Genomic DNA, 17,355 nt, shown 5'->3' on the forward strand with positions numbered 1-17,355 from the left:
GGGATATCTAGTCCTTTAATCCATTTATCCCTTCTCAAGATCTGTGCCAGTGGCTCAATACAAGCCACATACAGAAGGGGAGATAAAGGACACCCCTGACGGACACCGCTGTGGATATTTACAGCTTTGGAAAGATGCCCATTTGCAAGAAATTTGCTGCTTAAGCCCTCATACTGCAGTCCCACCCAAGCTATAAACCTCTCTGGAAAGCCCATTTTTTGCAGTACCTGAAGGAGGTACTGGTGCGAGACCCGATCAAAAGCTTTTTCAAAGTCTAAATTTAGGACTACAAGCCTAATGTTTCTGTCTCTCGCATAACAGATGGCGTCTCTGATCAGTACCAGGCTGTCCGTGATCTTCCTGCCGGGCACAGCGCAAGCTTGATCCAGGTGGATTACGTCCTCTAAAACAGTCGACATGCGTGTAGCTAAAATCTTACTAAAAAGTTTACAATCATAATTTAAAAGAGTGATTGGTCGCCAGTTTCTCAAGTCAGTCTTGTCTCCTTTTTTGTACAGTAATGTAACTATCCCTACTCTAAAGCTGTCTGGAAGTATGTCAAGAGTCTCAAATTCTTTAAAAACTGAAAGTAAGTCATGTGCTAAAATGTCCCAGAAAGTCAGATAAAACTCAAAGGGGAGTCCGTCCATGCCCGGGGACTTCCCCTTCTTAAAACCCTTTAAAGCTTTTTCCAATTCTAAAAGATTAAAATCCTGGGATAAAAGCACATCTGGACTCTTAACTTTTTTATCTAAAAACCCTAAAACTTCCTCTAAGATGCCATTGTGTACCTCTTTAGTGCCGTATAAATTACTGTAAAAACTTTCAATTTCCCCTAAAATCAGGTCAGTTGTATTTACTTCCCCCCCTCTAAAAGTTTTTAAAATATTGATCGACCCTCCCCGAGCTATTGTCTTTTTAAAAAAATACCTGGTACACTTCTCTCCTTCCTCTAACTCCCTTTCTCTACATCTTAAAATGACACCTTTGCTCTTTGTTTCAGACAGATCTGACATTTCTTTCTTTACTTCTTTTATTTCATTTGTAAAATCCAATCCATTGTTTAAAAGGTTAAAATATCTCTGCAGTCTTTTTTGCAACCCCATCATGCGTCTTTTTTCTTTATTCTTTTTTTCTTTTCCAATTTGTTTAAAAAACCGTCCTGTCCTTTGTTTCACCATCTCCCACCACTGTGCACGTGAGTCGTAAAAGTCCTGGAGGGTCTGCCATTGGCTGAACTGCTCCCTATACTCACTAACCACTTCCCCGTCCTCTAATAGGGAACAGTTCAGCTTCCACAGCCCTCCCCCTGCAGTCACACCCGTGGGGAGTGAAAGAGTGCAAGACAGCATCATATGGTCGGAAAAAAAGAGGGGGGTCAATGTAGCATCGGTCGGCGGGAGGTCCCTGGTAAAAATATAGTCAATTCGAGAGGCTCTGGCACCGTCACCACTGAACCAGGTGAAGCCTTCCTCTCTTTGATGCATTGTTTTAAAACAGTCAACTAACTTAAAATCTTTGACTATATTTTGTAATAAAACCGATGTCTTGTCGACCTTAAAATCCTCTCCTACCCTCCTTCTGTCCTTTTTTGATAATACACAATTAAAATCCCCTGCTACCACTAGGGGAGCCCTGCCTAGCATGTGGGGTTGCAAGTCTTCTAAAAGCTCATACCTGTTATTTTTTTCAGTAAAACCATACATATTTAAAATGTTAAGATCCTTACCTAAAAAAGTCAGATTTGCTAAAATTGCCCGCCCGTCCCTCACCACAGTGCTGCCCTTCACCAAAAGGTTGGGATTTTTTATTAAAATAGCAACACCGTCATTTTTGTTAAAATTGGACCCACTCCAAATGGAAAATCCTGGGGTCCAAATCTCCTCCCACTTCCTGTAATTTGTTAAAAAGGGCAAACCACATTCTTGCAATAAAAACACATCTGACTTAAAAGTTTTTAAAAAGGATAACACACTCTGTGCTCGCAAAGTAGACCTCACACTTCTCACATTGATTGTAGAGATAGTGAGGGCCATGAGCAGTATGGTTAAAAATACAAGCATTAATAGAAGGATAAAACCAAAAGACTGCAGAAAGTTACATTAAAATCATGTTATGTCATGTAGCACTTGCTTCTCCTTTTCCCCAGAAAAACTGGGATCAGGAGGGCAAATGCTCGCCGCCTCAGAGTCCACAGAGAGAACCTCTTGTGGCTCCTTCGGTGACGATGTTCTAAGCTTAACGTGCAAAAAGGAGACTTCATTGGGAGATTCTGCGGGCCACATACGGTCTAGATCTAACGTAGAGGAACTATCTAGCCGATGCGATGCCCGCAGCCTTTTCTCCTCTGTTTGAAGCAGAGGAGATCTCGCAGACCTTTTTTGCACCTGAGCATTGGGGAGTGAACCCTCGGATTCACCCCCACTATCCACCACACTAACCTCCGATACGGTGTAGAGTGAGGAAGCCGTTGCATCCTCCTCCTCCTCCTCCATTTTGTTTTCACTTCTCTCTTGTTGGGGAACGGCTTCCTCACTCTGTTCGCTGTTAAAACTTGACTCCGCCCCTGTGGCCGCCCCACTTCCTTCCTCCTGCCCACTCCCTGAGGCTGGCTGGGAATTAGAATTTCCCGCCAAAACCTCAGGGACCGCCTCCTCCTTCCTTTGCTCTTTTGTTTGTTCCACATGTGGGGCGGCCATTTTGTTGCCTTTCAGTTTGTTGGCAAAACTTTTAGGGCAATCTCTGTAGAGATGGGATGACTCCCCACAGAGGTTGCACCGCCTGCCATTGGTACACTCTTCAAAAGTATGACCAATTTCTCTGCATTTCCCACATATCATTTCCTGGCATGCTTCAGCTAAGTGCCCAAACTTTCCACATTTTCTACATAATTTGGGCATACCCTGGTAGTGAATGTAGCCTCTGTTCTCGCCCAACACAATCATAGAAGGCAGATGCTTCAGGCCCTGGTAGCCCCCAGCGTCTTCCCATTGTTTAATGGGAATTCGCCAGGAGCATGTCCAAATACCATCCTCATCTAAAACCTTGACTGGCTGGCTTCGAACTGTGCAAAATCTGCCCAGCCAGACACAAATGTCCTCCCCAGTCACTGTCTCATTAAACATTCTAACAATCACAGTTTTAAGTGTGTTGTCAGAGAGCTTTTCAACAGTAAACATGGACAGCTGGGATTTAGCTACTTCAAATCTGTGCCAGAAATCATTCAGGTGGGAAACCGCTCTAAAACTAACATCAAATCCTTTGTTCAGGGGCAGAGTCACGATGCAATTCAGATCATCAGGTTTAAAATTTAGAGTTTTTTGGATCAGCTTCCTGGAGAAGTCAAGACGTGACATCCCCAGGAGCTTCCCCTCAACTTCTTTGAATAAAAAACGCACGCTGTGGTGCCTCCTCATGCCGGCACGGGCAGCCGACATGGTGGAGACACCAACAGCCTAAAACCTTAAAAAACAATAAATAAATAAATAATAAATAAATAGATAAAAAGGTCTTACCTTAAAACAGAACCGGAATAAAAGCAGCTGGATCAATGTACCTCTCAAAAGTTTGGGGCTCAAGTCACTGAAGGACCCAAGCCGGAAAAACCTCCAAGAGGCGATCGCTGTCTCTACCCTAGGACCAGACACTTGATCTTAGCCAAAAGGCCGAGAAGCGATGACACAATGACGCAGAGGCGGGGGAGCCGTCAAAGGCCACGCCCACCTGGGCCGTGGCGAGAGGGTCTAAAGGTCGCCAACAAACAAGCTCAGCTCACAGCAATACAAGCTCAGCTTGACTGTTGACACCGAAAATGGATCACAGCAGAGCGCACAACACGACACTTTGGAGTGCAACCTGGGATTTTGGACCAACAAACATTCTGCCCTAAAAGTGAGCGGGCAGACCAAAGCGTACGTCGTAGAGACTTGAAACTCTTGAGGGATGGTAGTACCCGCCCGGTCTACAACATCACCAAGGCTCGGCCCCAAGGTGGCGCTGCAGCGATCAGAAGTACGAAATGCCTCGTAACTCCTGAACCGTCCGTCGCAGACCCAAGTGTCTTACATCACCGGAATCCTTGGCTCGGGCCGAACAAGACGCAGGCCTCGGATTCGATGGTTGCGCTGGGGAGATTTTCGGGTATTTGGGATTTTGTGAAAAAGCTACTTTTGCACACTAGTCCTAGGTCTTTCGCCCGATCTGACCCAAACCGGTGCAGAAAGATTCCCTGGAGTCTGATTGCCGACAGCGATGGGGAAAAAAGTCGGAATTTCGATTCACGTTGGCGACGGGACGCCAAAACGTTGGGAGTGGGCGAGGCGGGCTTTACTTAAATGGCCATAACTCTCCAACGGAATGAGACAATTACACCCAAGTCGGTACACCTGTGCACGGGCTCAGCCTGTGCTCAGGTGAAAAGGGATGTGGCGACTGGCCACTTGGTGGCGCTGTAAACAGTAAAAACAACAACATGAATACGGCCATAGGCGACTGTATGTCAGGTGATTTTTCACACATGCACAAGGTATTCATACCACATGATAGAACTCCTCATTCGGAACAACTTTGCTTCTAGGACCACTACTGCCAATAAAAGCGCTGGTTGAATAATGGAGATTATTTGAAGAATGATGAAAAAAATAAACTAAAAAACAGCCCTACTTTTGCAGACTGGTCCTAGGTTGAGAGTTTTACATCTCTCGATCAACCACTGCAGTTCAATTCCCTGGACTTCCTAGGTCGTTAACTACCAGAAGAAGAGGAACTCGAACAATCTGCTCTTTTAACCAGTGTGTCCAGGGGAGAGCGCGAACGCAGTCCCCCACTACCATAAATTATGCAGTCGAGATTCCCACATTTGGGGAATTCGCAGGGGTCAGCACAACCGGAGTGCAATGGCCGAGCCTCGCCCTGGGTGAACCACCTTCCTGATCATGGTGTCTCCCCTGCCAGGTAAGTATGAATTCCCAGGCCTCCCGTCAGAGGCACCGTGTCCCTCTCCGCAATCCTCACCAACGGTCGGACAATCAAACACACACCTGATTCAACTCATCAGCTCATTCGTAAAAACTCCAAGAGATAAGAGAGACATCAAAAACCTGCAGAGTCGGGCTCTTTTGCTGTTGTTGTTGTGGATGATGTTGTTTTCATGCTCCGGATCCATGAGCCAAAAATCAATTTCATACGCGGTCACCGGATAGTGGACGAATCAGATGTTAAACGAGATAAGAACAGAGTTGTTGTTTTTTTTTCCCTCTCACACCACCATTACCTGTATAGCATATGATCACCTACAACACCTTTAAAGCACCCATACACAGCAATATACGTTACTTCCATTAACACCTGCTGCCACACAAGACTAAAACATCTCTTTCATTGAACACAGTTTTTGGGGGTGCACCGTTACCAGAAGTACTGCAATACCGGGTCGATGCGTGGAGTGGACGGAGCAAGCCCCTCTTCCATCTCCCAGTTCCAAAAATCAATTTAATATATGGTGCCCGGGTAGGGCACGTATCAGATATTAAACTGATAAGAACAGATACTACACTTGATCTTAGCCAAAAGGCCGAGAAGCGATGACACAATGACGCAGAGGCGGGGGAGCCGTCAAAGGCCACGCCCACCTGGGCCGTGGCGAGAGGGTCTAAAGGTCGCCAACAAACAAGCTCAGCTCACAGCAATACAAGCTCAGCTTGACTGTTGACACCGAAAATGGATCACAGCAGAGCGCACAACACGACACTTTGGAGTGCAACCTGGGATTTTGGACCAACAAACATTCTGCCCTAAAAGTGAGCGGGCAGACCAAAGCGTACGTCGTAGAGACTTGAAACTCTTGAGGGATGGTAGTACCCGCCCGGTCTACAACATCACCAAGGCTCGGCCCCAAGGTGGCGCTGCAGCGATCAGAAGTACGAAATGCCTCGTAACTCCTGAACCGTCCGTCGCAGACCCAAGTGTCTTACATCACCGGAATCCTTGGCTCGGGCCGAACAAGACGCAGGCCTCGGATTCGATGGTTGCGCTGGGGAGATTTTCGGGTATTTGGGATTTTGTGAAAAAGCTACTTTTGCACACTAGTCCTAGGTCTTTCGCCCGATCTGACCCAAACCGGTGCAGAAAGATTCCCTGGAGTCTGATTGCCGACAGCGATGGGGAAAAAAGTCGGAATTTCGATTCACGTTGGCGACGGGACGCCAAAACGTTGGGAGTGGGCGAGGCGGGCTTTACTTAAATGGCCATAACTCTCCAACGGAATGAGACAATTACACCCAAGTCGGTACACCTGTGCACGGGCTCAGCCTGTGCTCAGGTGAAAAGGGATGTGGCGACTGGCCACTTGGTGGCGCTGTAAACAGTAAAAACAACAACATGAATACGGCCATAGGCGACTGTATGTCAGGTGATTTTTCACACATGCACAAGGTATTCATACCACATGATAGAACTCCTCATTCGGAACAACTTTGCTTCTAGGACCACTACTGCCAATAAAAGCGCTGGTTGAATAATGGAGATTATTTGAAGAATGATGAAAAAAATAAACTAAAAAACAGCCCTACTTTTGCAGACTGGTCCTAGGTTGAGAGTTTTACATCTCTCGATCAACCACTGCAGTTCAATTCTCTGGACTTCCTAGGTCGTTAACTACCAGAAGAAGAGGAACTCGAACAATCTGCTCTTTTAACCAGTGTGTCCAGGGGAGAGCGCGAACGCAGTCCCCCACTACCATAAATTATGCAGTCGAGATTCCCACATTTGGGGAATTCGCAGGGGTCAGCACAACCGGAGTGCAATGGCCGAGCCTCGCCCTGGGTGAACCACCTTCCTGATCATGGTGTCTCCCCTGCCAGGTAAGTATGAATTCCCAGGCCTCCCGTCAGAGGCACCGTGTCCCTCTCCGCAATCCTCACCAACGGTCGGACAATCAAACACACACCTGATTCAACTCATCAGCTCATTCGTAAAAACTCCAAGAGATAAGAGAGAGACATCAAAAACCTGCAGAGTCGGGCTCTTTTGCTGTTGTTGTTGTGGATGATGTTGTTTTCATGCTCCGGATCCATGAGCCAAAAATCAATTTCATACGCGGTCACCGGATAGTGGACGAATCAGATGTTAAACGAGATAAGAACAGAGTTGTTGTTTTTTTTTCCCTCTCACACCACCATTACCTGTATAGCATATGATCACCTACAACACCTTTAAAGCACCCATACACAGCAATATACGTTACTTCCATTAACACCTGCTGCCACACAAGACTAAAACATCTCTTTCATTGAACACAGTTTTTGGGGGTGCACCGTTCCCAGAAGTACTGCAATACCGGGTCGATGCGTGGAGTGGACGGAGCAAGCCCCTCTTCCATCTCCCAGTTCCAAAAATCAATTTAATATATGGTGCCCGGGTAGGGCACGTATCAGATATTAAACTGATAAGAACAGATACTACACTTGATCTTAGCCAAAAGGCCGAGAAGCGATGACACAATGACGCAGAGGCGGGGGAGCCGTCAAAGGCCACGCCCACCTGGGCCGTGGCGAGAGGGTCTAAAGGTCGCCAACAAACAAGCTCAGCTCACAGCAATACAAGCTCAGCTTGACTGTTGACACCGAAAATGGATCACAGCAGAGCGCACAACACGACACTTTGGAGTGCAACCTGGGATTTTGGACCAACAAACATTCTGCCCTAAAAGTGAGCGGGCAGACCAAAGCGTACGTCGTAGAGACTTGAAACTCTTGAGGGATGGTAGTACCCGCCCGGTCTACAACATCACCAAGGCTCGGCCCCAAGGTGGCGCTGCAGCGATCAGAAGTACGAAATGCCTCGTAACTCCTGAACCGTCCGTCGCAGACCCAAGTGTCTTACATCACCGGAATCCTTGGCTCGGGCCGAACAAGACGCAGGCCTCGGATTCGATGGTTGCGCTGGCGAGATTTTCGGGTATTTGGGATTTTGTGAAAAAGCTACTTTTGTACACTAGTCCTAGGTCTTTCGCCCGATCTGACCCAAACCGGTGCAGAAAGATTCCCTGGAGTCTGATTGCCGACAGCGATGGGGAAAAAAGTCGGAATTTCGATTCACGTTGGCGACGGGACGCCAAAACGTTGGGAGTGGGCGAGGCGGGCTTTACTTAAATGGCCATAACTCTCCAACGGAATGAGACAATTACACCCAAGTCGGTACACCTGTGCACGGGCTCAGCCTGTGCTCAGGTGAAAAGGGATGTGGCGACTGGCCACTTGGTGGCGCTGTAAACAGTAAAAACAACAACATGAATACGGCCATAGGCGACTGTATGTCAGGTGATTTTTCACACATGCACAAGGTATTCATACCACATGATAGAACTCCTCATTCGGAACAACTTTGCTTCTAGGACCACTACTGCCAATAAAAGCGCTGGTTGAATAATGGAGATTATTTGAAGAATGATGAAAAAAATAAACTAAAAAACAGCCCTACTTTTGCAGACTGGTCCTAGGTTGAGAGTTTTACATCTCTCGATCAACCACTGCAGTTCAATTCTCTGGACTTCCTAGGTCGTTAACTACCAGAAGAAGAGGAACTCGAACAATCTGCTCTTTTAACCAGTGTGTCCAGGGGAGAGCGCGAACGCAGTCCCCCACTACCATAAATTATGCAGTCGAGATTCCCACATTTGGGGAATTCGCAGGGGTCAGCACAACCGGAGTGCAATGGCCGAGCCTCGCCCTGGGTGAACCACCTTCCTGATCATGGTGTCTCCCCTGCCAGGTAAGTATGAATTCCCAGGCCTCCCGTCAGAGGAACCGTGTCCCTCTCCGCAATCCTCACCAACGGTCGGACAATCAAACACACACCTGATTCAACTCATCAGCTCATTCGTAAAAACTCCAAGAGATAAGAGAGAGACATCAAAAACCTGCAGAGTCGGGCTCTTTTGCTGTTGTTGTTGTGGATGATGTTGTTTTCATGCTCCGGATCCATGAGCCAAAAATCAATTTCATACGCGGTCACCGGATAGTGGACGAATCAGATGTTAAACGAGATAAGAACAGAGTTGTTGTTTTTTTTTCCCTCTCACACCACCATTACCTGTATAGCATATGATCACCTACAACACCTTTAAAGCACCCATACACAGCAATATACGTTACTTCCATTAACACCTGCTGCCACACAAGACTAAAACATCTCTTTCATTGAACACAGTTTTTGGGGGTGCACCGTTCCCAGAAGTACTGCAATACCGGGTCGATGCGTGGAGTGGACGGAGCAAGCCCCTCTTCCATCTCCCAGTTCCAAAAATCAATTTAATATATGGTGCCCGGGTAGGGCACGTATCAGATATTAAACTGATAAGAACAGATTTTTTTTCTTTCGAAAAAAGTTTATTGTCACATTGTTTCATTCCATTCTTTCAATATCCATTTTTTCCTTATAAAATCACATTTTTGCACATATCTTAAAACAACAAAAAGGACATAAGTTACAGTTAAAAATCAGTTATGTTGATGTGTTGTGTAAAAGTCCATGTATGTTGTGTGTTGTTTTAAAGTAAAGGTAAAATGGATTAAAATAAAATAGGAATGCAAATATAAAACAATAAAACAATAAAATATGCCAAATAAAACATCTCTTGTACAGGATCGAGGGTGAGTCCCTATCAAAATTGTCCATTCACTCCAGGTCTCCAGAACAGGCCCCAGACTCCCCGCTTCTGGTGCCCAGCGGAGATCCCCTCTCCTCCGGCCCGCTGGCCCGCTGTTCCCGTAGCCGGTGTGGTGAGGGTGCATCTACGGGCGGCCAGGGTCGGTGGCGGCCGGGACCTTCTACGTGTGACCCCGGCCCCCCCATCCGAATAACGACGTGCGGCCCACCCTGCAGCGTTGATCTTATTTTCTGCTCGCACGCGTGGAGGGGGACCGTCACGCGTTTCCCCACCAGCAGATTTCTGGTGACCCAGATGGCATCCTTGATCACGTTTAGGGTGAGCCAGAGCGAGGAAAATTTTGGTTGTGTCAGCTCCTTCAAGCCCTGACCCACCCCCAGGATGGCGAGCTTGTAGTCCACCTGGGCCCCACCCGCTGGCAGGCACGGGAAAAACAGGGGGCCGGTCTTGGCCCACAGGTCCCGCGCTTCGCCGCACTCCCAGAGCAGATGTCGAACGGTCTCCGGGGAACCACATCCGGACCGTGGGCAGGTGGAGTTTTTGGCCATGCCTCTGGAGTGCATAACCGCCCTGACCGGGAGGATCTCATGAGCCACCATCCACGACAAGTCTTTAAGCCTGTTCTGGAGAGCTGGGTGGGCTGCGTTCCTCCAAACATCTTTGGCCTCACCTAGTGTGAGGCCTGGAACCGGGCTCACCGATTCTCGATCCTGCACAAGAGAGATAAGAGACTTATGGTTAGTTAAAATGGTGGCATCATTTGTCTCTAAAAGATATTTCTTTAAAAATTTCTTAATAAAACTATGCTCTTTTGACAAATTAAAAGACACAGGACTTTTAAGATCAATGGGTAAAATTTTCAAAGTTCTTAGGTATGACCCCATCCAGAATCGGGTCATGGCTGCTGTCTTGTGTTCTCTGGATGGGGTCAGTGCGTACTGGATGTGGAGGGCGGCAAAGCGGCTGCCTAAAAACAGGTGGGGGTCTGGGAGGCCTTTCCCGCCATTCTCTTTTTTCTTTTTGACGACCTCCCTCTTTAGTCGTTCCCACTTGGACCCCCACAGGAAATAAAATACCGCCCTCTCCAGGTTGGCCAGGAATCGTCTTGGGGGACTAAAAACAGAACAGACAAGTAAAATCAGTGGTAAAATCACAGCTTTAAAAATTAAAATCTTGCCTTCAAACGTCAATTGTCTCAGTCCCCAAAAGCCCAGTCTTTGCCTGACTTTCCCTAACATGTCAGTCCAGTTTCCTTGTCCTCCACCCTCTCTGTCAAATTTTACACCTAAAATTTTCAAATCATTGTCTTTAAAATCCAAATCTAGTCCAACTGTGTCCACGTTCCCCCACGGCCCGAAGAGCTGGGCCTCGGACTTACTCCTATTGAGCTTGGCGCCCGAGGCCCGACCGTACCAGTCAGTCAAGTCCATTGCTCTTCGTACTGATAAAAGGTCAGTCGCTAAAAGGGTCACGTCATCCATATATAAAACACAGGTCGCCGTCAGTCCACCAGTCCCTGGGATGTCTAGTCCTTTAATCCATTTATCCCTTCTCAAGATTTGTGCCAGTGGCTCAATACAAGCCACATACAGAAGGGGAGATAAAGGACACCCCTGACGGACGCCGCTGTAGAGTTTTACAGCTTTGGATAAATGCCCGTTAACCAAAATTCTGCTAGACAGATCGTTGTACAGCAGTCCCACCCAGGCTATAAACCTCCCAGGAAACCCCATTTTTTCCAGTACCTGGAACAGGTACTGGTGCGAGACGCGATCAAAGGCTTTTTCGAAATCTAAATTTAGGACTACTAGCCGAATGTTTCTGTCTCTCGCAAAACAGATGGCGTCTCTGATCAGTACCAGGCTGTCCGTGATCTTCCTGCCGGGCACAGCGCATGCTTGATCCAGGTGGATTACGTCCTCTAAAACAGTCGACATACGTGTAGCTAAAATCTTACTAAAAAGTTTACAATCATAATTTAAAAGAGTGATTGGTCGCCAGTTTCTCAGGTCAGTCTTGTCCCCTTTTTTGTATAGTAATGTAACTATCCCTACTCTAAAGCTGTCTGGAAGTCTGTCAAGAGTCTCAAGTTCTTTAAAAACTGTCAATAAGTCGTGTGCTAAAATGTCCCAGAAAGTCAGATAAAACTCAAAGGGGAGTCCATCCAAGCCTGGGGACTTCCCCTTTTTAAAACCTTTTAGCGCTTTGTGCATTTCTAAAAGAGTAAAATCTTGGGATAAAAGCACATCTGGACTCTTTACCTTTTTGTCTAAAAACCCTAAAACTTCCTCTAAGATGCCATTGTGTACCTCTTTAGTGCTGTATAAATTATTGTAAAAACTTTCAATTTCCCCTAAAATCAGATCTGTTGTATTTACCTCCCCACCTGTAAAAGTTTTTAAAGTATTAATTGACCCTCCCCGTGTTATTGTCTTTTTAAAAAAATATCTAGTACACTTTTCCCCTTCTTCTATTTCTCTCTCCTTACATCTTAAAATGACACCTTTAGTCTTTGTTTCGGACAAATCTGACATTTCTTTCTTTACTTCTTTAATTTCTTCTGTAAAATCCAATCCACTGTTTAAAAGGTTAAAATATCTCTGCAGTCTTTTTTGCAGCCCCATCATGCGTCTTTTTTCTTTATTCTTTTTTTCTTTTCCAATTTGTTTAAAAAACCGTCCTGTCCTTTGTTTCACCATCTCCCACCACTGTGCACGTGAGTCGAAAAAGTCTTGGAGGGTCTGCCATTGGCTGAACTGCTCCCTATATTCACTAATCACTTCCTCATCCTCTAATAGGGAGCAGTTCAGCTTCCACAGCCCTCCCCCTACGGTCACACCCGTGGGTAGTGAAAGGGTGCAGGAGAGCATCATGTGATCAGAAAAGAAGAGGGGGCTCAATGTAGCATCGGTCGGCGGGCAGTCCCTTGTAAAAACATAGTCAATTCGAGAGGCTCTGGCGCCATCACCACTGAACCAGGTGAAGCCCTCCTCTCTTTGATGCATTGTTTTAAAGCAGTCAACTAACTTAAAATCTTTGACTATATTTTGTAATAAAACCGATGTCTTGTCGACCTTAAAATCCTCTCCTACCCTCTTTCTATCCTGTCTTGATAAAACACAATTAAAATCCCCTGCTACCACTAGGGGAGCCCTCCCGAGCATGTGGGGCTGCAGGTCTTCTAAAAGCTCATACCTGTTGTTTTTACCTGTAAAACCATACACATTTAAAATGTTAAAATCCTTACCTAAAAAAGTCAGATTAGCTAAAATTGCCCGCCCATCCCTCACCACAGTGCTGCCCTTCACCAAAACATGGGGATTTTTTACTAAAATAGCAACACCGTCATTTTTGTTAAAATTGGACCCACTCCAGATGGAAAGTCCTGGGGTCCAAATCTCCTCCCACTTCCTGTAATTTGTTAAAAAAGGCAGACCACATTCTTGCAATAAAAACACATCTGACTTAAAAGATTTTAAAAAGGATAACACACTCTGTGCTCGTATATTGCTCTTCACACTTCTCACATTGATTGTGGAGATAGTGAGAGCCATGAGCAGTATGGTTAAAAGGGTGTGAGACATTTAAAAGCAACCAAGGGACTACAGAGGTATAATTAAAATCATGTTATTTCTTGTTGCACTTGCCTTCCCTTTTCCCCAGATGAGCTGGGATCAGGGGGGCAAGTGCTTGACGCCTCAGGGCTCGCAGAGAAGGCCTCTTGCGAATCCTTTGGCGATGATGTTCTTAGCTTGAAATGCAGAAAAGAGACTTCATTAGGAGATTCTGCGGGCCACATACGGTCTAGATCTTCCATGGGGGAACTATCTAGCCGATGCGCTACCCGCAGCTTTTTCTCCTCTGTTTGAACCAGAGGAGATCTCGCAGTTCTTTTCTGCACTTGAGCATTGGGGAGCGAAACATCTGTTTCACTCCCACTCGTGGACACACTAACCTCAGACACGGTTACTAGGGAGGAAGCCATTTCCTCCTCTTCATCCTCCATACTGTCTTCTTTTTCAATTTCATTTTGAGGATTGGCTTCCTCCCCCTCACCAACTGCCAGAATTGACTCCGCCCCTGTGGCCGCCCCACTTCCTCCTTCCTGTCCAATCCCTGAGGCTGGCTGGGGGTTTGAATTTCCCGCCGAAACCTCGGGGCCCGCCTCCTCAATTGTTTGTTCTTTGGGTGGGGCGGCCATTTTGTTGCTTTTTAACTTGTTGGCAAAACTTTTAGGGCAGTCTCTGTAGAGATGGGATGATTCTCCACAGAGGTTGCACTTTCTGCCATTTTGGCACTCTTCAAAAATGTGCCCAATTTCTCTGCACTTCCTACACACTACTTCTTGGCATGCCTCGGCGAGATGTCCAAGTTTGCCACACTTGCGGCATAGCTTGGGCATCCCTTGGTAATGGATGTAGCCTCTATTCTCTCCCAACACAATCATAGAAGGTATTTGACTCAGGCCATGGTAGCTGTTGGGATCTGCCCATTGTTTAATGGGCACTCTCCACGCACAGCTCCAGATACCGTCTTCATCTAAAACCTTGACTGGTTGTCCACGAATAGAGCAATATCTTGCCAACCATACAGAAATATCTTCTCCACTAACTGTTTCATTAAACATCCTGACAATCACAACTTTCAGTGAATTATCAGTCAGTTTTTCCACAGTGAACATGGAGAAATTGGCTTTACACATTTCAAATCGAGTCCAAAAAGTACTTAGCAAGGAAGCAGAAGCAAAACTTACATCAAAGCCATGATTCAGGGGCAGAGTCAACAGGCAGTTTATGTCCACAACCTTAAAACCGAGTAACTGTTGGATGCACTTCCTAGAAAAGTCCAGCCTGGACATGACCCGGAGAGTGCCATCCTCTTTTGGTTTAAATTTAAAACGCACGCTGTGGTGCCTCCTCATGCCGGCACGAGCAGCCGACATGTTGGAGGCACCACTAGCCTGCTGCGGCTAAAACCCAACAATAAATATACAATAAATAAATTAAAACCTGCTTACCTTAAAACCAGAAGATTCCTCGTAGAACGAGTCGTCAATTAAAAGCCGCTTGTCAATGTACCTCCTGAAGGGTGTGTGTCCCGTGTGACAAGCAACACACGAGACCAAGTCCAACAAGAGGCGATCGCTGTCTCTACCTTAGGACCAGACACTTGATCTTAGCCAAAAGGCCGAGAAGCGATGACACAATGACGCAGAGGCGGGGGAGCCGTCAAAGGCCACGCCCACCTGGGCCGTGGCGAGAGGGTCTAAAGGTCGCCAACAAACAAGCTCAGCTCACAGCAATACAAGCTCAGCTTGACTGTTGACACCGAAAATGGATCACAGCAGAGCGCACAACACGACACTTTGGAGTGCAACCTGGGATTTTGGACCAACAAACATTCTGCCCTAAAAGTGAGCGGGCAGACCAAAGCGTACGTCGTAGAGACTTGAAACTCTTGAGGGATGGTAGTACCCGCCCGGTCTACAACATCACCAAGGCTCGGCCCCAAGGTGGCGCTGCAGCGATCAGAAGTACGAAATGCCTCGTAACACCTGAACCGTCCGTCGCAGACCCAAGTGTCTTACATCACCGGAATCCTTGGCTCGGGCCGAACAAGACGCAGGCCTCGGATTTGATGGTTGCGCTGGGGAGATTTTCGGGTATTTGGGATTTTGTGAAAAAGCTACTTTTGCACACTAGTCCTAGGTCTTTCGCCCGATCTGACCCAAACCGGTGCAGAAAGATTCCCTGGAGTCTGATTGCCGACAGCGATGGGGAAAAAAGTCGGAATTTCGATTCACGTTGGCGACGGGACGCCAAAACGTTGGGAGTGGGCGAGGCGGGCTTTACTTAAATGGCCATAACTCTCCAACGGAATGAGACAATTACACCCAAGTCGGTACACCTGTGCACGGGCTCAGCCTGTGCTCAGGTGAAAAGGGATGTGGCGACTGGCCACTTGGTGGCGCTGTAAACAGTAAAAACAACAACATGAATACGGCCATAGGCGACTGTATGTCAGGTGATTTTTCACACATGCACAAGGTATTCATACCACATGATAGAACTCCTCATTCGGAACAACTTTGCTTCTAGGACCACTACTGCCAATAAAAGCGCTGGTTGAATAATGGAGATTATTTGAAGAATGATGAAAAAAATAAACTAAAAAACAGCCCTACTTTTGCAGACTGGTCCTAGGTTGAGAGTTTTACATCTCTCGATCAACCACTGCAGTTCAATTCTCTGGACTTCCTAGGTCGTTAACTACCAGAAGAAGAGGAACTCGAACAATCTGCTCTTTTAACCAGTGTGTCCAGGGGAGAGCGCGAACGCAGACCCCCACTACCATAAATTATGCAGTCGAGATTCCCACATTTGGGGAATTCGCAGGGGTCAGCACAACCGGAGTGCAATGGCCGAGCCTCGCCCTGGGTGAACCACCTTCCTGATCATGGTGTCTCCCCTGCCAGGTAAGTATGAATTCCCAGGCCTCCCGTCAGAGGCACCGTGTCCCTCTCCGCAATCCTCACCAACGGTCGGACAATCAAACACACACCTGATTCAACTCATCAGCTCATTCGTAAAAACTCCAAGAGATAAGAGAGAGACATCAAAAACCTGCAGAGTCGGGCTCTTTTGCTGTTGTTGTTGTGGATGATGTTGTTTTCATGCTCCGGATCCATGAGCCAAAAATCAATTTCATACACGGTCACCGGATAGTGGACGAATCAGATGTTAAACGAGATAAGAACAGAGTTGTTGTTTTTTTTTCCCTCTCACACCACCATTACCTGTATAGCATATGATCACCTACAACACCTTTAAAGCACCCATACACAGCAATATACGTTACTTCCATTAACACCTGCTGCCACACAAGACTAAAACATCTCTTTCATTGAACACAGTTTTTGGTGGTGCACCGTTCCCAGAAGTACTGCAATACCGGGTCGATGCGTGGAGTGGACGGAGCAAGCCCCTCTTCCATCTCCCAGTTCCAAAAATCAATTTAATATATGGTGCCCGGGTAGGGCACGTATCAGATATTAAACTGATAAGAACAGATTTTTCTTTCTTTCGAAAAAGTTTTATTGTCACAAGTTTTCATTCCATGTTTTCCATTTACATTTTTTTTTTTTTTTTTTTTTTATATCAAGTATTTATTTACACAATCATAAAACAACAAAACAAACAAATAAAAGGATACACTTTATAGTTAAAAATCAATTATTGATTGTGTGTTGTGTAAAAGTCCATGTATGTTAATATTTGTGTATGTTACTTTTTCTCCTTTCCTATTTTCTTAAAAAACTGTCTCGTCCGTTCCTTTACCATTTCCCACCACTGTGCACGTGAATCATAAAAGTCTTGGAGGGTCTGCCATCGGCTGAACTGCTCCCTGTACTCACTAAATACTTCCTCATCCTCCAACAGGGAGCAGTTCAACTTCCACAGCCCTCCTCCTACTGTCACACCAGAGGCCAGTGAAAGGGTGCAGGATAGCATCATGTGATCAGAAAAAAAGAGGGGGGATAATGTAGCATCGGTTGGCAAGCAGTCCCGTGTAAAAATGTAGTCAATGCGAGAGGCTCTGGTGCCATCACCACTGAACCAGGTGAAGCCCTCCTCTCTCTGATGCATTTTTTTAAAGCAGTCGACTAAATTAAAATCTCTGACTAAATT

The 17,355-nt window shown here is 46.4% G+C and overlaps 6 non-coding genes and 2 pseudogenes across 6 annotated transcripts; all 8 read right to left on the minus strand.

Moving 5' to 3' along the window:
- Positions 1-4,797: 4,797 nt before the first annotated feature.
- Positions 4,798-4,961, minus strand: LOC143726703 (U1 spliceosomal RNA). The gene has a single exon (XR_013198938.1). It is a non-coding gene; the product is annotated as a U1 spliceosomal RNA (small nuclear RNA).
- A 432-nt stretch (positions 4,962-5,393) lies between these two features.
- LOC143727225 (U2 spliceosomal RNA) lies at positions 5,394-5,584 on the minus strand. Its single transcript, XR_013199430.1, has one exon. It is a non-coding gene; the product is annotated as a U2 spliceosomal RNA (small nuclear RNA).
- Positions 5,585-6,704: 1,120 nt separating this feature from the next.
- On the minus strand, positions 6,705-6,868 carry LOC143726704 (U1 spliceosomal RNA). Its single transcript, XR_013198939.1, has one exon. It is a non-coding gene; the product is annotated as a U1 spliceosomal RNA (small nuclear RNA).
- A 434-nt stretch (positions 6,869-7,302) lies between these two features.
- Positions 7,303-7,493, minus strand: LOC143727124 (U2 spliceosomal RNA). Its single transcript, XR_013199332.1, has one exon. It is a non-coding gene; the product is annotated as a U2 spliceosomal RNA (small nuclear RNA).
- Positions 7,494-8,613: 1,120 nt separating this feature from the next.
- LOC143726706 (U1 spliceosomal RNA) lies at positions 8,614-8,777 on the minus strand. Its single transcript, XR_013198940.1, has one exon. It is a non-coding gene; the product is annotated as a U1 spliceosomal RNA (small nuclear RNA).
- A 434-nt stretch (positions 8,778-9,211) lies between these two features.
- On the minus strand, positions 9,212-9,388 carry LOC143727345 (U2 spliceosomal RNA; annotated as a pseudogene).
- Positions 9,389-15,986: 6,598 nt separating this feature from the next.
- LOC143726881 (U1 spliceosomal RNA) lies at positions 15,987-16,150 on the minus strand. The gene has a single exon (XR_013199106.1). It is a non-coding gene; the product is annotated as a U1 spliceosomal RNA (small nuclear RNA).
- A 434-nt stretch (positions 16,151-16,584) lies between these two features.
- LOC143727338 (U2 spliceosomal RNA) lies at positions 16,585-16,762 on the minus strand (annotated as a pseudogene).
- Between the last annotated feature and the right edge of the window lie 593 nt (positions 16,763-17,355).

The sequence above is a fragment of the Siphateles boraxobius genome, unplaced genomic scaffold, assembly GCF_051911475.1.
Source record: "Siphateles boraxobius isolate OS27281-9 unplaced genomic scaffold, OSU_SipBor_1 77, whole genome shotgun sequence".
NCBI lineage: Eukaryota > Metazoa > Chordata > Actinopteri > Cypriniformes > Leuciscidae > Siphateles > Siphateles boraxobius.